Genomic DNA, 23,450 nt, shown 5'->3' on the forward strand with positions numbered 1-23,450 from the left:
AAGGTATTGTGTGTTTATTACATTGCTGAGGGTAATCGGAGCATCTCAATCGCTCTAACAGCTAGCTTACAGATCAAGGTTAAATACCATTATATCATTGCAGTATCTCAACACTAAGATTTACAGTATAAGCATACTCTGTGTAAGGTTTAAAAGGATATTATCTGTGTGTACGCTCGCTGTGTGTATTCTGTACTCACAGCGCAGCGTGTGTACGTAACTAGCGTACCACGTGCGAGGTCTTTGTACGCAAATAGCGTACAAAGTGCGTAGCACGTGCACGAGGGACAGCGGCCATTACGGCTTCACGATATTAATAAATAGCTTGTGTTCTAAGGTAAATAATTGGCTTTATCAAGGGGTTTTCTGAATTTTTCACAATTGCAATTGTAAATAATCGCTCAACTATGTGAACATCGGTATTGTGTGCATCTCTGAATAATGCCTTAATATGAAAAGGATAACAACCAAAATACCATTGTAGCAGCCTATAAAATACATGCATGGCAAGTTTGTAGCTTCCTAACACCTACCCCTGATCTATAACTGCACAGATTGAACATGCATATCATCCAAGCTGAAACCTCAGTTACATCTCTCCAGTGCATATGTGTTCTCAATTATCAGTCTGTGGAGCATGCATATCATCCAAGCAAGAACCTCTGTAACATCTTTCCAGTGCATGAGTGTTCTCCGATCATCAGTCTGTGGAGCATGCATATCATCCAAGCTGAAACCTCGGTTACGTCTCTCAAGTGCATGTGTGTTCTCCAATCATCAGTCTGTGGAGCACGCATATCATCCAAGCTGAAACCTCGGTAACGTCTCTCCAGTGCATGTGTGTTCTCCGATCATCAGTCTGGGCAGCATGCATATCATCCAAGCAAGAACCTCTGTAACATCTTTCCAGTGCATGTGTGTTCTCCAATTATCAGTCTGTGGAGCATGCATATCATCCAAGCTGAAACCTCGGTTACGTCTCTACAGTGCATGAGTGTTCTCCGATCATCGGTCTGTGGAGCATGCATATCATCCAATCTGAAACCTCGGTTACGTATTTCCAGTGCATGAGTGCTCTCCGATCATCGGTCTGTGGAGCATGCATATCATCCAAGCTGGAACCTCAGTAACGTCTCTCCAGTGCATGTGTTTTCTTCAATCATCGGTCTGGGGAGCATGCATATCATCCAAGCTGGAACCTCGGTAACGTCTCTCCAATGCATGAATGTTCTCTGATCATCAGTCTGTGGAGCATGCTTATCTTCCAAGCTGGAACCTCGGTAATGCCTCTCCAGTGCATGAGTGTTCTCCGATCATCAGTCTGTGGAACATGCATATCATCCGAGCTGATACCTCGGTAACGTTTCTCCAGTGCATGAGTGTTCTCCGATCATCATTCTGTGGAGCATGCATATCAACTAAGCTGGAACCTCAGTAACGTCTGTCCATTGCATGAGTGTTCTCCGATCATCAGCCTGTGGAGCATGCATATCATCCAAGCTGGAACCTCAGTAACGTCTGTCCCGTGCATGCATGTTCCCTCTGCTGGCACTTGTAGATGACCTAATCTCCAAGCGCTGGTAAACCAGCTCTCCATGGGGTGTTAACGGGACCCGGGTTGGATGACCTCGATCACCCGTTCACACTGCCCTGTACCTCGGGTCCTTCCCAGGACCAACCCTGCTCACTACCTGGGTTGGATTTCCGGGCCACTGGAACCAGGTTATTTTTCGGGGATCCTTTCACACCAAACCACAACTAGGGTCAACCCAGCAATAACCCCGGTTAATGCTACAGTGTGAAATGGATATTACTGTAGGACATGACTGGAAAGAAGTTCTTGAGATACTCAAAAAGCTAGTAAAAGGTGTAATAAGTCTCACTATATTATAGCTTAAAAAGGTCATGGGGCTCATTATACAACAAAAGGAAAGGAAATGTGTGGCTAGCCCAACATGTGAGAGACGTGATACAGGTACAGACACCTTCATACATTATAAAGCAAAAAAATACACTCCAAATATCACTTGCGCTCACTAAATGCTATACCTGTATACACAGATATATGGAAAAATACTCAACAGAGACCTTAAAAGGTGTCCGGACTCATCTGTTCTTGGTCCCTTATGGATGACCTTCAGAAATGTATATTTCCTCGACAGGTGTATTTCATATAAAGAAGACTAAAGAAAAAAGTATATAGTCTAATCCGTCTTTAAAGGCAAATGGTACACCCAATCTGTGTACACTGGTCAAGTTCGCACTTCACTGGAACAGAATGAAAGAATGGCCACCACAGGAAAAAAATATATCCTGATTCATGTTCTTTACATTATTTGTCATTTTTCCTCCCTATAGTATTGACCCTTACACAGACAAAGAGGGTGCAGATGCACTAAACGATCATTACAGTATAATAAATATAATATGTCATAAGAGGTTGTTGGTATATCGTTGGCCAATGATATCGGCCTGCTCACCAATCGTCCAGGTCACCTCTTGTCGAACAGGTTCCTAACACTATGGGGCCAACATCCGGAACACAGGGAACCCCCAAACATGATCCAGCAAAGGACCCCCCCAGGGCATCACACTAAAAAATAGTGAAAGTAAAGTGATATAAAGTGTAGGTATGTGAAGGTCCCTACTATGTGTTTAAAGGTAGAGAGTATGTGAAAGAAATGTGCATACATAAATACTAGACAAACAGGATATAAAAGGTGACTGTGTATTTAAATGGTGATGCCCTAAGACAGCCCAGCCAGAACAGGCACGGGGGACCCTACATCCAAATGCCAACCCCAAATTTACTGACACTATATATAAATAAATAGGACTTACTTAGAATTATGCCTGTGTCACTGAGCAGTCCATGCTGGTTTCCCTGCTTAAAAACATAGAGGGTGGTGGGGAGGGGTGCCAATCTAGATTTGAGGCATTCTCAAACCTCAGGTGTGTATTTCTACACATATACATAGTAGGGGAAATGGTTCTAAATTGCACACCCTCCAGTAATGAAAGGTGCTATGCTGCTGAGCCAGTAAATTTGGGGTTGGCATTTGGATGTAGGGTCCCCCGTGCCTGTTCTGGCTGGGCTGTCTCAGGGCATCACCATTTAAATACACAGTCACTTTTTATATCATGTTTGTCTATTATTTATGTATGCACATTTTATTCACATACTCTCTACCTCTGAACACATAGTAGGGACCTTCACATACCTATACCTTATATTACTGTACTATCACTATTCTTTAGTGTGATGCCCTGGGGGCGTCCTTTGCTGGATCATGTTTGGGGGTTCCCTGCGTTCCGGATGTTGGCCCCATAGTGTTAGGAACCTGCCCGACAAGAGGTTACCTGGACGATTGGTGGGCAGGCCGATATCATTGGCCAACGATATACTAACAACCTCTTATGACATATTATATTTATTATACTGTAATGATCGTTTAGTGCATCTGCACCCTCTTTGTCTGTGTATACTACTTCATTCTCAGCAGCATAGCACCTTTCATTACTGGAGGGTGTGCAATTTAGAACCATTTCCCCTACTAAGTATTGACCCTTATGCTGGGTACACACAGTGCTGGTACTAGATCTTGTGGCGCCCAGGCGAAAATATCTTTTGGCACCCCCCCGACAGGTAAAACAGAGTTAGTGCGCTCCGCCACAGTTATGCCCCCAATAGTTATGCCCCCAGTACTTGTGCCCCCTGTAGCTGTGCCCCCCAGTAGCTGTGACCCCTGTAGCTGTGCCAGGGCCGGATTAACAATGGGGCGGATGGAGCTGCAGCTCCAGGCCCCCCATCAGAATAGGCCCACAGTCCTCTGCTGTGCTGCTGCTGTAGACAGGAAAATATGTTTTCCTGCTGCAGCAGCATGCAATGGCAGCCCGAGGTCCCCCCGCCCTCCAGCAGTTGCCGTAACAGCCCCCACCCCTTTCCCTGTGGCACCGGCGGTACAAACTAGACTACAAACATATTAAACTTTAGACACTCGGCGGCGCAGTGGAAGGCTTCACTAGCCCTCCCCGCGCCGCACACACAATGACGCGGCACCTCCTCTAAGCCGCGTGACGTCACAAATGTGCCGCCCCGCCACAGCCGCAGGAGGCACTGACTGGCGGCATTTACAGATTTACAGCTGAGCAGGATGCTCCGTGAAGGCGGCCAGGGCAGGCTGACTGATCTCCTCCTGAGGTGAGGTGTCAGCCCTGGTGGCTGCGGCACAGCTGGCATAATGATACTAAATAAGGCACTCACATACTATATATATATATATATATATATTAGATATAGTTTTGCAGTATGTCCGGCACTCCCATGTAATGTATTACCTTGACCCGGTGCCCTTACTGTATGGATCAATGTAGACAGGCAAAGGTACGGCACTCGTGGCTCAGGATAAGCAAATGAAATAGGCGACCACCATGTCAGCAAACAACGTTTCAATCTATTCAGATTTTCATCAGGTTACCTGATGAAAATCTGAATAGATTGAAACGTTGTTTGCTGACATGGTGGTCGCCTATTTCATTTGCTTATCCTGAGCCACGAGTGCCGTACCTTTGCCTGTCTATACATTAGATATACATATTTTTTAAATGTAATATATATTTTTTTATATGCAGTGTGTGTGTGTGTGTCTTTATACAGTGTCCCCCGCCGCCGCATCGAGCTGACGTGGCGCTATTATTTCAAATCTGCCGCAGACTGCCAGTTAATCAAGAGCGGCTGCTCCTGATTGGCTGCCGGTCCGCTGCAAATTTGAAATAGTATCGCCGCGGTCATAGGAACCACAGTGTCACACCAAAGGCCGCCGACCATAGCTTCCTCCTCCGTTGCACCACGGCCCTCTGCCTTCTCCGCTGCACCACCGCCGCCGCCCTCAGCCTCCTCTGCCACCCTCAGTCCTTCTCTGCACCTCCGCCAACTCCCACAGCCTCCTCATCCACGCACCATCTCCGAGACCCACAGCCTCCTCCGCCCCGCACCGACCACAGCCTCCTCATTCACCGCACCACAGACCACAGCACCCTCAGCACCACCACTGTTAAATAGGTAATCTTACCCCGCTGCCTTTCTCTCTCCCTAGTCCCTATTGTATGCCCTTGCTGTCCCTCTCTGTCACTTTTCCTGCTGTCACTTTCCCTGTCCCTCTGTCACTCTCCCTATCCCTATGTCCCTGCTGTCACTCTCCCTGAATATTGTTTTATTCCATGTGGCATAATGTGAATTTCGGCTCCTTCAGTGTGCTATAATGTGAATTTTGGCTTATTCTTAGTGCTATAATGTGAATTTCAGCTCATTCTGTGTGCTATAATGTGAATTTCGGCTCATTCAGTGTGCTATGATGTGAATTTCGGCTCATACCATGTGCTATAATGTGAATTTCGGGTCATACCATGTGCTATAATGTGAATTTTGGGTCATACCATGTGCTATAATGTGAATTTTGGCTCATTCCATGTGCTGTAATGTGAATTTCAGCTCATACCGTCGGCTAAAGGCCCTCATTCCGAGTTGTTCGCTCGCAAGCTGCTTTTAGCAGCATTGCACACGCTAAGCTGCCGCCTACAGCGAGTGAATCTTAGCTTAGCAAAATTGCGAACAAAAGGTTCTCAAAATTGCGAATAGAAATTTCTTTGCAGTTTCTGAGTAGCTCGGGACTTACTCTGCCACTGCGATCAGTTGTCAGTTTCGTTCCTGGTTTGACGTCACAAACACACCCAGCGTTCGCCCAGACACTCCTCCGTTTCTCCAGCCACTCCCGCGTTTTTCCCAGAAACGGTAGCGTTTTTTCACACACTCCCATAAAACGGCCAGTTTCCGCCCAGAAACACCCACTTCCTGTCAATCACATTACGATCACCAGAACGAAGAAAAAACCTCGTAATGCCGTGAGTAAAATACCAAACTTCTTAGCAAATTTACTTGGCGCAGTTGCAGTGCAAACATTGCGCATGCGCAATTAGCGGAAAATCGCTGCGATGCGAAGAAAATTACAGAGCGAACAACTCGGAATGACCACCATAATGTGAATTTTGGCTCATAGCATGTGGAATAATGTGAAAGGGGCACCTGTACTAGATAGGAAAAGGGGTCCTACTATTGTGGTGTATAAGGGGTATATGGTGTGGTAAACTTCACGCACCCTTTTGAGTGATCACGCCTCATTTTCCGGAGCGCGTGCCGAATTACAATCTTCACTTTTCCATACCCCCACTTCAAAATTTCCAATTCGACCACTGTATATAAATAAATATATATATATATATATATATATATATATATATATATATATATATTATATAAGTATCTATGTGTATATATTATGATTTTTCTCTGTCTAACCTATTGGGCATGCTGCCGAAACAACAATTTGGGCACTCCAACAGACAATTTTTTGCAGATTTTGCCATCTCAAGTGGCTATGAGCAGAAATCATACCGTCATGGCAATACAATTGAATAGTTCCGTCAGGCGCCCATTACTATGGCATACTTACCTACTCTCCCGGAAGCTGCGGGAGGCTCCTGTTTTTTGGGGTAGCCCCCCGCACCCCCGGAAGAGTGGGCAGGTCTCCCGCATCCTGCTCGCACCCTAGTGATGCGAGCAGGATGTAGAGATAACCTCCCGCATTCGCGGGTTCGTCGGGTGGAGAAGGGGTTAAAATGAAGCAAATCGCGTCATTTTAGTCCCGCCCGGGGACCCGCGAATTGCGGCATTTCCCGATGCATGGGGGTGGGGCTTAGTGATGTCACAGTCCTGCCCCGCCCCCCGAAGACACTGCAGCGTCTTCTCCCGGAGAGGAGAAATAAAATGTAGGTAAGTATGTACTATGGGCACCCAAAAAAATAAATCCCCCCTGTGACTATCTCGTTTCTCTCAATTGCTATCTATCTATATATCTATATAGATAGATAGATAGATAGAGTTTTCTAGATAGATTTTTCTATTTTTCAAACATGCATACGCACACGTGTGTATATATTATATATTTCTCTAACGTCCTAAGTGGATGCTGGGGACTCCGTCAGGACCATGGGGAATAGCGGCTCCGCAGGAGACAGGGCACAAAAATAAAGCTTTAGGATTAGGTGGTGTGTACTGGCTCCTCCCCCTATGACCCTCCTCCAAGCCTCAGTTAGGTTTTTGTGCCCGTCCGAGCAGGGTGCAATCTAGGTGGCTCTCTTAAAGAGCTGCTTAGAAAAAGTTTTTTAGGTTTTTTATTTTCAGTGAGTCCTGCTGGCAACAGGCTCACTGCATCGAGGGACTTAGGGGAGAGAATTTCAACTCACCTGCGTGCAGGATGGATTGGATTCTTAGGCTACTGGACACCATTAGCTCCAGAGGGAGTCGGAACACAGGTCTCACCCTGGGGTTCGTCCCGGAGCCGCGCCGCCGACCCCCCTTACAGATGCTGAAGATTGAAGGTCCGGAAACAGGCGGCAGAAGGCTCTTCAGTCTTCATGAAGGTAGCGCACAGCACTGCAGCTGTGCGCCATTGTTGTCACACACTTCACACAAAGCGGTCACGGAGGGTGCAGGGCGCTGCTGGGGGCGCCCTGGGCAGCAATATTTTAATACCTTATGACAAAAGAATACATCACATATAGCCATTAAGGCTATATGTATGTATTTAACCCATGCCAGTTATCTAAAACTACGGGAGGAAAGCCCGCCGAAATAGGGGGCGGGGCTTATTCTCCTCAGCACACAGCGCCATTTTCCTGCTCAGCTCCGCTGTGAGGAAGGCTCCCATGACTCTCCCCTGCACTGCACTACAGAAACAGGGTAAAACAGAGAGGGGGGGCATTTTTTGGCGATATATTGGATATATTTAAGCTGCTATAAGGAACAACACTTATATAAGGTTGTTCCCATATATATTATGGCGCTTGGGTGTGTGCTGGCAAACTCTCCCTCTGTCTCCCCAAAGGGCTAGTGGGGTCCTGTCTTCGATAAGAGCATTCCCTGTGTGTCTGCTGTGTGTCGGTACGTGTGTGTCGACATGTATGAGGACGATGTTGGCGTGGAGGCAGAGCAATTGCCGATAATGGTGATGTCACCCCCCAGGGAGTCGACACCGGAATGGATGGCTTTGTTTATGGAATTACGTGATAATGTCAGCACATTACAAAAATTAGTTGACGACATGAGACGGCCGGCAAACCAGTTAGTACCTGCCCAGGCGTCTCAGACACCGTCAGGGGCTGTAAAGCGCCCTTTACCTCAGTCGGTCGACACAGACCCAGACACAGACACTGAATCTAGTGTCGACGGTGATGAAACAAACGTATTTTCAAGTAGGACCACACGTTATATGATCACGGCAATGAAGGAGGCTTTGCATATCTCTGAGACTGCAAGTACCACAAAAAGGGGTATTATGTGGGGGGTGAAAAAACTACCTGTAGTTTTTCCTGAATCAGAGGAATTAAATGATGTATGTGATGAAGCGTGGGTTAACCCAGATAGAAAAATGCTAATTTCAAAAAAGTTATTAGCATTATACCCTTTCCCGCCAGAGGTTAGGGCGCGCTGGGAAACACCCCCTAGGGTGGATAAGGCGCTCACACGCTTATCAAAACAAGTGGCGTTACCGTCTCCGGATACGGCCGCCCTCAGGGATCCAGCGGATAGAAGACTGGAAACTACCCTAAAAAGTATATACACACATACTGGTGTTATACTGCGACCAGCCATCGCCTCAGCCTGGATGTGCAGTGCTGGGGTCGTCTGGTTGGATTCCCTGACTGAAAATATTGATACCCTGGATAGGGACAGTATTTTATTGACTATAGAGCAATTAAAGGATGCTTTCCTTTATATGCGAGATGCGCAGAGAGATATTTGCACTCTGGCATCGAGAGTAAATGCGATGTCCATATCTGCCAGAAGGAGTTTATGGACGCGACAGTGGTCAGGTGATGCGGATTCCAAACGACATATGGAAGTATTGCCGTATAAAGGGGAGGAATTATTTGGCGTCGGTCTATCGGATCTGGTGGCCACGGCAACTGCCGGAAAATCCACTTTTTTACCTCAGACCCCCTCCCAACAGAAAAAGACACCGTCTTTTCAGCCGCAGTCCTTTCGGTCCTATAAGAACAAGCGGACAAAAGGACAGTCATATCTGCCTCGGGGCAGAGGAAGGGGTAAGAGAGGGCAGCAAGCAGCCCCTGCCCAGGAACAGAAGCCCTCCCAGGGTTCTGCAAAGCCCTCAGCATGACGCTGGGGCCTTACAAGCGGACTCAGGAGCGGTGGGGGGTCGACTCAAGAATTTCAGCGCACAGTGGGCTTGCTCACAGGTGGACCCCTGGATTCTGCAGGTAGTATCTCAGGGTTACAGGTTGGAATTCGAGAAGTCTCCCCCTCGCCGGTTCCTAAAGTCTGCTTTGCCAACGTCTCCCTCAGACAGGGCGACGGTATTGGAAGCCATTCACAAGCTGTTTTCTCAGCAGGTGATAGTCAAGGTACCCCTCCTACAACAGGGAAAGGGGTATTACTCCACGCTATTTGTGGTACCGAAGCCGGACGGCTCGGTAAGACCTATTCTAAATCTGAAATCTTTGAACCTGTACATACAAAAATTCAAGTTCAAGATGGAGTCACTCAGAGCAGTGATAGCGAATCTGGAAGAAGGGGACTTTATGGTGTCCCTGGACATAAAGGATGCTTACCTGCATGTCCCAATTTGCCCTTCACATCAAGGGTACCTCAGGTTCGTGGTGCAAAACTGTCATTATCAGTTTCAGACGCTGCCGTTTGGATTGTCCACGGCACCTCGGGTCTTTACCAAGGTAATGGCCGAAATGATGATCCTTCTACGAAGAAGAGGCGTATTAATTATCCCTTACTTGGACGATCTCCTGATAAGGGCAAGGTCCAGAGAACAGCTGGAAGACGGAGTAGCACTAACCCAACTAGTGCTGCAACAACACGGGTGGATTCTGAATTTTCCAAAATCTCAGTTGACCCCGACGACACGTCTGCTGTTCCTGGGAATGATTCTGGACACGGTTCAGAAAAAGGTGTTTCTTCCGGAGGAGAAAGCCAGGGAGTTATCCGAACTTGTCAGGAACCTCCTAAAACCAGGGACAGTGTCTGTACATCAATGCACAAGAGTCCTGGGAAAGATGGTGGCTTCTTACGAAGCGATTCCATTCGGCAGATTCCACGCACAAACTTTTCAGTGGGATCTGCTGGACAAATGGTCCGGATCGCATCTGCAGATGCATCAGCGGATAACCTTATCGCCACGGACAAGGGTGTCTCTTCTGTGGTGGTTGCAGAGTGCTCATCTGTTAGAGGGCCGCAGATTCGGCATACAGGACTGGGTCCTGGTGACCACGGATGCCAGTCTGAGAGGCTGGGGAGCGGTCACACAGGGAAGAAACTTCCAGGGAGTATGGTCAAGCCTGGAGATGTCTCTTCACATAAATATACTGGAGCTAAGAGCGATTTACAATGCTCTAAGTCTGGCAAAACCCCTGCTTCAGGGTCAGCCGGTGTTGATCCAGTCGGACAACATCACGGCAGTCGCCCACGTAAACAGACAGGGCGGCACAAGAAGCAGGACAGCAATGGCAGAAGCTGCAAGGATTCTTCGCTGGGCGGAAGATCATGTGATAGCACTGTCAGCAGTATTCATTCCGGGAGTGGACAACTGGGAAGCAGACTTCCTCAGCAGACACGATCTACACCCGGGAGAGTGGGGACTTCATCCAGAAGTCTTCCACATGATTGTGAACCGTTGGGAAAAACCAATGGTGGATATGATGGCGTCCCGCCTCAACAAAAAACTGGACAGGTATTGCGCCAGGTCAAGAGATCCTCAGGCAATAGCTGTGGACGCTCTGGTAACACCGTGGGTGTTCCAGTCAGTGTATGTGTTCCCTCCTCTGCCTCTCATACCAAAAGTACTGAGAATTATACGGCAAAAGGGAGTAAGAACGATACTAGTGGCTCCGGATTGGCCAAGAAGAACTTGGTACCCGGAACTTCAAGAGATGCTCACGGAGGATCCGTGGCCTCTACCTCTAAGACGGGACCTGCTTCAGCAGGGACCGTGTCTATTCCAAGACTTACCGCGGCTGCGTTTGACGGCATGGCGGTTGAACGCCGAATTCTAAGGGAAAAAGGCATTCCGGAAGAGGTCATTCCTACACTGGTAAAAGCCAGGAAGGAGGTGACTGCACAACATTATCACCGCATTTGGAGAAAATATGTTGCGTGGTGTGAGGCCAGGAAGGCCCCCACGGAGGAATTTCAACTGGGTCGATTCCTACATTTCCTGCAAACAGGATTGTCTATGGGCCTCAAATTGGGGTCCATTAAGGTTCAAATTTCGGCCCTGTCGATTTTCTTCCAGAAAGAATTGGCTTCAGTTCCTGAAGTCCAGACTTTTGTAAAAGGAGTACTACATATACAGCCCCCGGTTGTGCCCCCAGTGGCACCGTGGGATCTTAATGTAGTCTTGGATTTTCTCAAATCCCATTGGTTTGAGCCGCTCAAATCGGTGGAGTTGAAGTATCTTACATGGAAAGTAACCATGCTACTGGCCCTGGCTTCAGCCAGGAGAGTATCAGAATTGGCGGCTTTATCATATAAGAGCCCATATCTGATTTTCCATACGGACAGGGCAGAACTGCGGACGCGTCCTCATTTTCTGCCTAAGGTGGTGTCAGCGTTTCACCTGAACCAGCCTATTGTGGTGCCTGCGGCTACTAACGAGTTGGAGGATTCCAAGTTGTTGGACGTGGTCCGGGCATTGAAAATATATATTTCAAGAACGGCGGGAGTCAGAAAGTCTGACTCACTGTTTATATTGTATGCACCCAACAAGATGGGTGCTCCTGCTTCTAAGCAGACGATTGCTCGTTGGATTTGTAACACAATTCAACTTGCACATTCTGTGGCAGGCTTGCCACAACCTAAATCTGTCAAGGCCCATTCCACAAGGAAAGTGGGCTCATCCTGGGCGGCTGCCCGGGGAGTCTCGGCATTACAACTCTGCCGAGCTGCTACTTGGTCAGGGGCAAACACGTTTGCAAAATTCGACAAATTTGATACCCTGGCTGAGGAGGACCTTGAGTTCTCTCATTCGGTGCTGCAGAGTCATCCGCACTCTCCCGCCCGTTTGGGAGCTTTGGTATAATCCCCATGGTCCTGACGGAGTCCCCAGCATCCACTTAGGACGTTAGAGAAAATAAGAATTTACTTACCGATAATTGTATTTCTCGTAGTCCGTAGTGGATGCTGGGCGCCCATCCCAAGTGCGGATTGTCTGCAATACTTGTACATAGTTATTGTTACAAAAAAAATCGGGTTGTTATTTGTTGTGAGCCGTCTGTTCAGAGGCTCCTACGTTTGTCATACTGTTAACTGGGTTCAGATCACAAGTTATACGGTGTGATTGGTGTGGCTGGTATGAGTCTTACCCGGGGTTCAATATCCTTCCTTATTGTGTACGCTCGTCCGGGCACAGTATCCTAACTGAGGCTTGGAGGAGGGTCATAGGGGGAGGAGCCAGTACACACCACCTAATCCTAAAGCTTTATTTTTGTGCCCTGTCTCCTGCGGAGCCGCTATTCCCCATGGTCCTGACGGAGTCCCCAGCATCCACTACGGACTACGAGAAATAGAATTATCGGTAAGTAAATTCTTATTATAATGGCCTATTGCCATTAAAAGTGACTACCATATAAGCTCCGATTTCAGCCTGCTGAGTGCCGCCTGCATCTGTCTATGTATTTGATGGTATTTGATATCCCACGAGGAGGGCACTGCAGCATTTTACCACACGTTGATCTGAGTGCCTGACTTTTGGTAGCATGTGTGTGTGTGTGTGTGTGTGTAAATACAGCACTGGACACGTACGAATATCAGTAGCCCCTGTCACCCCGCCCCCCCCCCCCCCCACACACACACACACAACCCCTACACAATAGGCCCTTCGAAAATTTCAGCTCCAGGCCCATGAGGACCTTAATCTGGCACTGAGCTGTGCCCCCTAGTAGCGCCGCTTACAAACACAAAAAAAACCACAAAAAAAATTACTCACCAGCCCCGCTCCTGGTTCCCGACCACTGCCGCTCCGTCTCTGGCCACCCGCTCCTCTCTATGGGACAGACGTCATGACGTCTCTCCCATAGCACCGCACAGACACTAGAGGTCAATTATGACCTCTAGCGTCTGACAGTAGCGCCAGCTGCAGCGGGCACCCACACGGCCTGCTGCAACCGGGGAGCGGGGTGCGGGTGGGTGGCGGGCACCTGCGGGGTGACTGCTTGCCCGTGCCTAGAACCGCTCCTGGATACACACTGGCAGATATATTGGCCAATCAATTAATCTGCCAATATATCTTTTGCTGATCTACAGGTGTGAACACAGCAGATGGCCATTATATCTGCAGATATAAAGAAAAAGAGGAATCTCACTGCAGAGGCATAATCAATGAAGAGATATAAAGTAGGGTTACCATACCAATCATAACAGATACAAATATATAGTTTGCTGGTGGTGGTGATTCCACACCACAGAGTAGTTCAAGCAATCAAAAGAGAAAAGAAACCCCAAAGGGGCAAAAGGTTAGACTCTTAGGTGATCAAGCACTCAAAGTGGTAAGGAATGTAGGGGAGTAATATAAAATGTAACTTTTAATTATATTCATTTAAATAGGGTGTGCGTTCACATACACATAACTAAGGCGAAATATAGACAAAGAAATACATACACATACACATAAACATATTGATTATGTTTTAAATACATCTGATTATTAAGGAGTATGTGGCAATAGTAGGCCAGTCATAGCAAGTCAGTACAAAGACACTGTATGGAATGCACTTTGCATTGTAAAAGAACAATTTGTCTCTTTTTTCTGAGTAACACCTGCCTTCAGCAAAGAAAGCGGTCATTTGTTATGCTTGGTTATTTAATGTTGCAAAATCCTCAGAACAGGAATCACTGGGTAGAAGTAGTTATATTGTTGCTCTTGATAATATTGTGTATTAAGGGGCCAATTCAGTAAGGTTAGAAAATTGGTAACAGCACGCAATTTCTGCTTGTTAGCAGAAATTAAGGATGACTCCTGCCGGCGCAGCGTAGCTGCGTCCCCAGGAGTCCCAGCGCCATTTTTCATGTCAAAGCGGCTGCGTGTGACATCACGCAGCCGCCGCGACCGCACCCCCGACACGCCCCCGTTCGCGCATACCAGCCCACCATTTCGGCTGGCATGCCCCCGGGCCGCAACGCTCCGTTTCCTCCCAGAAAATGGAGCGTTGCCGCCCCCCTCCCGCCCCGCGACCACCTCTGCCCGATTGACAGGCAGAGGCGATCGCATTTTCTGCGGTCCCCCGCAGAAAGTGCGGGCGCATGCGCAGTAGGGCCCGCTGCCAGACCAGGTTGAGGAGGAGCAGTGTAATTGCAGTGAGTGCCATCAGGGGTGTTTGCTTGGTGCACACCACAACATCTGACAATGGGGTAAATTTACTAAGCTCCCGATTTTGACCGAGATGCCGTTTTTTCATCAAAGTGTCATCTCGGTAATTTACTAAGCAATAATCACGGCAGTAATGAGGGCATTCGTAATATTTTGAAGTCCTAGGAAAAAAATCACGAATGAATACACCATCGGTCAAAACGCGGCTGTTTAAGTATGAATCTCGGTCATTTACTAAGAAGTGCAAAGCAAAAAAAAACAAACACTGCCGTGAAAAATTACAACTCGTAAAAAAGTGCTAAAAAAAAACAGACCTTTTTTTTTTATTCGTGATTGGATAGGCATGCACGGATCCATGAGATCCGTGCATGTATATCAGTGGGAAGGGGTGGGAAAGTGCTTATTTTTTCAAAAAAAATTGCGTGGGGTCCCCCCTCCTAAGCATAACCAGCCTCGGGCTCTTTGAGCCGATCCTGGTTGCAGAAATATGGTGAAAAAATTGACAGGGGTTCCCCCATATTTAAGCAACCAGCATCGGGCTCTGCGCCTGGTCCTGGTTCCAAAAATACGGGGGACAAAAAGAGTAGGGGTCCCCCGTATTTTTAAAACCAGCACCGGGCTCCACTAGCTGGACAGATAATGCCACAGCCGGGGGTCACTTTTATATAGTGCCCTGCGGCCGTGGCATCAAAAATCCAACTAGTCACCCCTGGCCGGGGTACCCTGGGGGAGTGGGGACCCCTTCAATCAAGGGGTCCCCCCCCCCAGCCACCCAAGGGCCAGGGGTGAAGCCCGAGGCTGTCCCCCCCCCATCCAATGGGCTGCGGATGGGGGGGCTGATAGCCTTTGTTGTAAAAGAAAATATATTGTTTTTAGTAGCAGTACTACAAGTCCCAGCAAGCCTCCCCCGCATGCTGGTACTTGGAGAACCACAAGTACCAGCATGCGGCGGAAAAACGGGCCCGCTGGTACCTGTAGTACTACTACTAAAAAAATACCCAAAAAAACACAAGACACACACACCGTGAAAGTATAATTTTATTACATACATACACACATACATACATACTTACCTTATGTTCCCACGCAGGTCGGTCCTCTTCTCCAGTAGAATCCAAGGGGTACCTGTTGAAGAAATTATACTCACGAGATCCAGGGGTCCAGGGTCCTCGGGGAATCCAGGTGTAATCCACGTACTTGAAAAAAATAACAAAACGGACACCCGAGCCACGCACTAAAAGGGGACCCATGTTTGCACATGGATCCCCTTTTCCCGACTGCCAGAAACCCACTCTGACTGATGTCTAAGTGGGTTTCTTCAGCCAATCAGGGAGTGCCACGTTGTAGCACTCTCCTGATCGGCTGTGTGCTCCTGTACTGAGTGACAGGCGGCACACGGCAGTGTTACAATGTTGCGCCTATGCGCTCCATTGTAACCAATGCTGGGAACTTTCTGCTCAGCGGTGACGTCACTTTAGGTCAACCGCAGGGCAGAAAGTTCCCAGCATTGGTTACAATGGAGCGCATAGGTGCTACATTGTAACACTGCCGTGTGCCGCCTGTCACTCAGTACAGGAGCACACAGCCGATCAGGAGAGTGCTACAACGTGGCACTCCCTGATTGGCTGAAGAAACCCACTTAGACATCAGTCAGAGTGGGTTTCTGGCAGTCGGGAAAAGGGGATCCATGTGCAAACATGGGTCCCCTTTTAGTGCGTGGCTCGGGTGTCCGTTTTGTTATTTTTTTTCAAGTACGTGGATTACACCTGGATTCCCCGAGGACCCTGGACCCCTGGATCTCGTGAGTATAATTTCTTCAACAGGTACCCCTTGGATTCTACTGGAGAAGAGGACCGACCTGCGTGGGAACATAAGGTAAGTATGTATGTATGTGTGTATGTATGTAATAAAATTATACTTTCACGGTGTGTGTGTGTGTCTTGTGTTTTTTTGGGTATTTTTTTAGTAGTAGTACTACAGGTACCAGCGGGCCCGTTTTTCCGCCGCATGCTGGTACTTGTGGTTCTCCAAGTACCAGCATGCGGGGGAGGCTTGCTGGGACTTGTAGTACTGCTACTAAAAACAATATCTTTTCTTTTACAACAAAGGCTATCAGCCCCCCCATCCGCAGCCCATTGGATGGGGGGGACAGCCTCGGGCTTCACCCCTGGCCCTTGGGTGGCTGGGGGGGGGGACCCCTTGATTGAAGGGGTCCCCACTCCCCCAGGGTACCCCGGCCAGGGGTGACTAGTTGGATTTTTGATGCCACGGCCGCAGGGCACTATATAAAAGTGACCCCCGGCTGTGGCATTATCTGTCCAGCTAGTGGAGCCCGGTGCTGGTTTTAAAAATACGGGGGACCCCTACTCTTTTTGTCCCCCGTATTTTTGGAACCAGGACCAGGCGCAGAGCCCGATGCTGGTTGCTTAAATATGGGGGAACCCCTGTCATTTTTTTCCCCATATTTCGGCAACCAGGATCGGCTCAAAGAGCCCGAGGCTGGTTATGCTTAGGAGGGGGGACCCCACGCAATTTTTTTTTAAATATTTGACAGTGTTTAATTTAAAAAAAACAAAAAAAATGAACCCCAGCACGGATCACACAGATCCGGCCGAGATTCATTGTAAAAAAGTCGGCAGTGTTTTGCTAATCACTGCCGTAAAAATAGAAAAAAAACCACGAATGACATCGACATCGGAACAAAAGAAAAACCCGAATACGACAGCTTAGTAAATTAGTCGTAATCAATTCAAAAAGTTGCAGTTTTACACTTTCGATGTCATTCGTGATTGAACTTTGACCTGAAACGGGAAAATACGAATCTTAGTAAATTTACCCCAATGTATCTGCTTTATTAGGATTGGTACAAGGGTGGATATTTTATATTGCGTTGACCGTCAATAGATGGTGCTAGACACGCCCAAAAGGCGGTGCTAGACACACCCCTCCGACGGTTCACCCCCTAATAAAATGTGCTGCGCACGCCTATGAACACACATGTACACCCTTCCGTACAAGAAGGAAGAGGCTAGTGAGTAAAATGATCCTCAAATCAGGTGCGTCAGGGTGGGATCCCTGTGGATCTTGTGGACTTAGGAGAAATACCGTTATCAACTGTAAGTTCTTACCATAACGTATATTTCTCCGGCAGGGTCCACAGGTTATCCACAGGATAACATTGGGATTTCCCAAAGCAATTTAGTGGTGGGGATGCTCCTGATTGGACAGGAGAATCCTTTGCCCGAATTCAGTGTCCTGAGAGGCAAAGGTATCCACGGCATAATGTCTAAAGAATGTGTTAATGGAAGACCATGTGACTGCCTTACATATCTGTTCTGCTGAAGCACCACGTAGTGTTGCCCATGATGGACCTACCTTACGAGTAGAGTGAGCAGAGACATTAGCCAAAACAGGGAGATCAGCGTGAGAATATCCTTCTGAAATAGTCATCCGAAGCCACCTCGCCAGTGTCTGCTTATCAGCAGGCCATCCTCTCTTGTGAAATCCATAGAAAATGAAGAGAGAATCTGTCTTTCTGATGACCACCTTGGGAAGATACCCAGATTTAGTTCTGAGAACTGCTCCATCTGGATAAAAAAATAATCAGAAATGGAGGATGACATAACAATGCCCCTAATTCTGATACTTTTCTAGCTGATGCCACAGCCAGTAGAAAGAGAACTTTAGCTGTCAACCATTTAAGATCCACTTTATTAAGTGGTTCAAATGGGGCAACTTGAAGGGCCTTTAGGACCAAACTTAAGTCTCAAGGCACTGTAGGAGGAACAAAGGGAGGTTGAATGTGCAGCATTCCCTGGAAAAAAGTACGCACATCCAGTAAGTTGGCAATTTTCTTTTGGAACCATACAGTCAATGCTGACACTTGCACTCTCAAGGAAGCCACCTTCAAACCTTTATCCATTCCTGCCTGAAAGAATGCTAAGACCCTGGAAATACTGAAAGACCTAGGGTCAATTTTCCGTTCACTGCACCAATGAATATAGGTTTGCCATATTCAGTGATAAATTTGAGCTGAGGAAGGTTTCTTTGGTCTGAGCATAGTTTGAATTACCTGTTGTGAGAATCCTCTTGAATTCAGGATAGAGGTTTCAAGAGCCACGTCGTCAAAGACAGTCGATCCAGATGTCTGTGATAACAAGGACCCTGTGTCAGTAGATCTGGACGTTGAGAGAGCAGAAGTGGAACATCCATTGACATTCTCTGCAGATCTGTGTACCAATGCCTCTGGAGCTATTAGTATCACGGTACCTTTCCCTTGCTTTAACTTTCTCACCACCCTGGGTAATAGGATCATTGGAGGAAACACATAAGCCAGATGAAAGTCCAATCTCACCGACAGGGCATCCACAAAGATCGCTTTGTGATCCTTTGTTCTTGACCCATGGGGGTCATTCCGAGTTGTTCGCTCGCAAGCTGCTTTTAGCAGCTTTGCACACGCTAAGCCGCCGCCTACTGGGAGTGAATCTTAGCATATTAAAATTGCGAACGAAAGATTAGCAGAATTGCGAATAGACACTTCTTAGCAGTTTCTGAGTAGCTCCAGACTTACTCGGCATCTGCGATCAGTTCAGTGCTTGTCGTTCCTGGTTTGACGTCACAAACACACCCAGCGTTCGCCCAGACACTCCTCCGTTTCTCCAGCCACTCCCGCGTTTTTCCCAGAAACGGTAGCGTTTTTTCACACACTCCCATAAAACGGCCAGTTTCCGCCCAGAAACACCCACTTCCTGTCAATCACATTACGATCACCAGAACGAAGAAAAAACCTCGTAATGCCGTGAGTAAAATACCTAACTGCATAGCAAATTTACTTGGCGCATGCGCATTAGTGGCTAATCGCTCCGTTGCGGAAAAAAATAACGAGCGAACAACTCGGAATGACCCCCATATGCGAACACTTTGTTGTTCAGACGGGACGCCATGATATCTACCTCTGGCAACCCCCACTTGTCTACTAGAGTCTGGAAGACCTCCGGGTGTAGAGCCCATTCGCTTGCCTGAATGGCGTGTCGACTGAGAAAGTACGCTTCCCAGTTTAGGACTCCCGGAACAGACACTGCAGACAAGGGTGGATGATGAAGTTCTGCCCACTTTAGTATGTGACTTATCTCCTTCATCGCTTTTCGACTGCGAGTTCCTCCCTGGTGGTTGAGGCACACTACTACCATCATATTGTCCGAGCGGATCTGGACTGGTTTTCCCCGAAGAATGTCCTTTGCCTGAATCAGTGCCATGTATATGGCCCGAAGTTCCAATATATTTATTGGCAGGCAAACTTCTTCCTTGGTCCATTGCCCCTGGAAACACAACCTTCCTGACACTGCTACCCAGCCCTGGAGACTGGCATCTGTCGTCAGAATTTCCCAATCTGATATCCAAAAGGGTCCCCCCTTGTCCAGATGGGATGTCTGTAGCCACCAGGCTAATTACCTTCTTACTTCTATCGTAAGAACCATAGTCTGTGTTTTTATCGTCTGATGCAACCCATTCCATTTGGCAAGAATCAGACGCTGCAGAGTCCTCGAGTGGGATTTTGTATACTCCACCATGTCGAATGTTGACACCATCAAACCCATCACACACATTGCTGCGTGAAAGGATACTTTTTGACTGTGTAGCAAGTCCTGAATCCTTGACTGAACCTTGGATATCTTGTTCAGAGGTAACATTACTCTCTGAAGACTTGAATCCAGTACAGCCCCCAAGTGAGTCATCCGCTGTGACGGAACCAGAGACGATTTTGCCCAATTTATGAGCCACCCATGCTTATGCAGACACATTATTATCTGTTGCAGATGACATAGGAGCAATTCCTGCGACTGTGCCAGGATTAATAGATCGTCGAGGTATGGAAAAATTCTTATCCCCTGCTGGCGGAGATAAGCTGCCATTACCACCATCATTTTCGGAAATACCCTGGGGCCTGTGGCTAACCCAAAAGGTAGGGCCTGGAACTGAAAATGCTGTTGGAGAATAGTGAACCTGAGATAGCACTGATGGGACAGTGCTATAGGAACATGTAGTTAAGCATCCTGTATATCCAGGGATACCATATAATCCCCTGGCTCCATGGCCAAAATGATGGAACGTAAAGTCTCAGAGGTAACCAAATGTGTTTGTTCAGCACTTTGAGATTGAGTATGGGTCAAAATTACGCATTTGACTTCTGAACTAAAAACAGGTTGGAGTAAAAACCCTGTCCTCATTGTGCATGAGGAACTGGAATGACTTCTCCTGACTGAACCAATTTCTGAACTGCCTCTTGCAAAGCCCTGGCCTTTGTCTCTACCCGAGATGGGCTCGTATAAAAGAAACCTTTGAGGAGGGTGCTTCTTGAAGGCAAAAGTATAACCTAGAGATACTGCTTCCTGCACCCAGGCTTCTGTTGTAGACTGCTGCCAGATCTGTGCAAACTGAAGAAGTCGGCCCCCCCACCCTGGGGTCCCCCAGGTGGAGGCCCGCACCATCAGGCTGATGGCTTATCTGTTTTACCAACCAGTCCTCTGGTAGCCCAATGCTTTTTAGTCTTACCAGACTTGTTATATTGGGACTGCCTGTAATCATTTTTACCTTTAGCATTTCCTTGAGACCGAAAGGGCCGAAAAGCCGTAACTTTATATTAACCTACATATAATTTGTGTGGTGTTATTTATGCCAATTGAATTGCTTTTAGAGTTATCAGTTTATTTAAATTTTCTTATAACTATGTTTCCCCTGGTGGTCTAGGGTTGAAACGCTCAGCACGTCCTCACTACAGTCCATTTTCCCCGGCGTGTACACCTACCGCGGGCAGTGAAAAGGCATGGCTGGTCCCTACTGTGGCCGCAGCTCCAGGCGCGGATCTAGCTGCTGTCCGGGGCTTGCGTGTGTGGAATGAGGCGACTTGTGACACTGCGGGGGGTGGGCAGCTGCCATGAAGCCATGCTTCACGCTACCAGTGCCGCTGCCTGTCTGACAGGCGCAGCGGCAGCCAGCACGAGCAGCGGAGATCAGCAGAGTGTCACGGCGCCGCGGACTCCATACTTACCTCTCCGGGCGCGCTGGGTCTCCATGCGGCCGTCCTTGCTGGCGGGTCCCAGCGTCCGGCGCTCTGTCCAGCCGGCGTGTGCGTCCGACGTCCTCGGGAGGTGCGGGTGACGTCATCGGCCCGTCCTCCAATCAGGTCCTGGCGGGAAGTTCAAATTCAGACGCCGGGCAGTGCTCCGGTGCCTGAGTATCATCGTTGCTACTGTACCTGTGATCTCCAGTGCTCCGTGCCTCCAGCATCTCCTTGCCTCCAAGCACCTCCATGCCTCCAAGCACCTCCATGCCTCCAAGCACCTCCGTGCCTCCAAGCACCTCCGTGCCTCCAGCACCTCCGTGCCTCCAAGCACCTCCGTGCCTCTAAGCACCTCCGTGCCTCCAGCACCTCCTTGCCTCCAGTACCTCCGTGCTTCCAGCACCTCTGTGCCTCCAAGCACATCCGTGCCTCCAGCACCTCCGTGCCTCCAAGCACCTCTGTGCCTCCAAGCACCTCCGTGCCTCCAGCACCTCCGTGCCTCCAAGCACCTCCGTGCCTTCAGCACCTCCGTGCCTCCAGGCACCTCAGTGTCTCCACGCGCTTCTGCGCCTACAAACACTTCTGTGTCTCCAAGTCCTGTGCACGTTAGTGCAGTTGTGTCTCCAGCACCTAGTATTCTTCTGTGATTCACCAGCACCTTTCAAGTTCTCTCTTTCAGGAGACCTTCAGCGTCCACACGTGCCTCCTGTCCGCCGACCTGATCCTGCATGAGGAAAACTTACATCCGGCCATCTCTGCTGCGGTCCAGTTGCGGTTCCACTTCCCGGTCACCGGAAGAAATCCCGAGTCCACAACCCTCCCAAACCAGGTCAGTGATAGTATACTCAGGCCACATGGACCCGGGGAATCAGAACACGGACTCAAGTGCCATCCAGAACCTGGCTTCCCGAGTACAAAGTCAGGAAGCGGCACAAGGTCAGGTGATGCAGTACCTCCAGGAGTTGTCCGGGCATCTGGATCAGATTCAGGCATCTCTAGCCTCAGTAATTCCGGCACCAGTTCCAGTAGCTGCACCAGTTGCCACCTCCAGCAATGTCCAACCATCGGCCGGTGCCACTCCGCGCCTTCAGTTGCCTACGCCGTCCCGTTATAATGGGAATCCTAAAAATTGTCGTGGTTTCTTAAACCAATGCGAGGTACATTTCGAGCTACTAGCACACAACTTTCCTACAGACCGGTCCAAGGTAGCATATATTATTTCTCTGCTGGAAGGATCTGCCTTGGATTGGGTGTCTCCTTTATGGGAACGTTCTGATTCACTGGTTTCCAATTACTCCGAATTCATCACGTCTTTTCGACGAATTTTTGACGAGCCCGGCAGGATGACCTCGGCCTCTTCTGACTTACTCCGCATCCGTCAAGGCTCCCGATCCGTGGGTCAGTATGTGGTTCATTTCCAAACCATTGCCTCTGAACTTCGTTGGAATAATGAGGCTCTGAGAGCTGCTTTCTGGAACGGTCTTTCTGATCGCCTGAAGGATGAGTTGGTCACTCGAGAGCTTCCGGATTCTTTAGAGGAATTGATCTCTCTCTGTGTCAAGGTAGATCTCCGGATGCAGGAACGTGGAGGTGAGCGTAGTCGATCGGATCGTTCCAGGTTCCGGCTTCCTCCTGCAAGGCAAGCGGTGGTCCCAAGTCCGGACGAACCCATGCAGATTAACCGATCCCGATTGTCCCCGGAGGAGCGGCAGCGTCGTCATGAGAGTAAGCTCTGCCTGTACTGCGGAGCTGCGGGTCACTTCATCAAGTCCTGCAAATCCCGTCCGGGAAACGAGAAGGCCTAGCTTGTTCCGGAGGAATCAAGTTGGGGGTTACGACCAAATCTTCTCCCACTTCGGACTGTTTGCTTTCTGTAACGTTAATCACCAAGGCTACTTCCAAGTCTTTTGAAGCCCTGTTGGACTCCGGAGCTGCGGGGA

The sequence above is a fragment of the Pseudophryne corroboree genome, chromosome 8 (genome assembly GCF_028390025.1).
Source record: "Pseudophryne corroboree isolate aPseCor3 chromosome 8, aPseCor3.hap2, whole genome shotgun sequence".
Lineage (NCBI taxonomy): Eukaryota > Metazoa > Chordata > Amphibia > Anura > Myobatrachidae > Pseudophryne > Pseudophryne corroboree.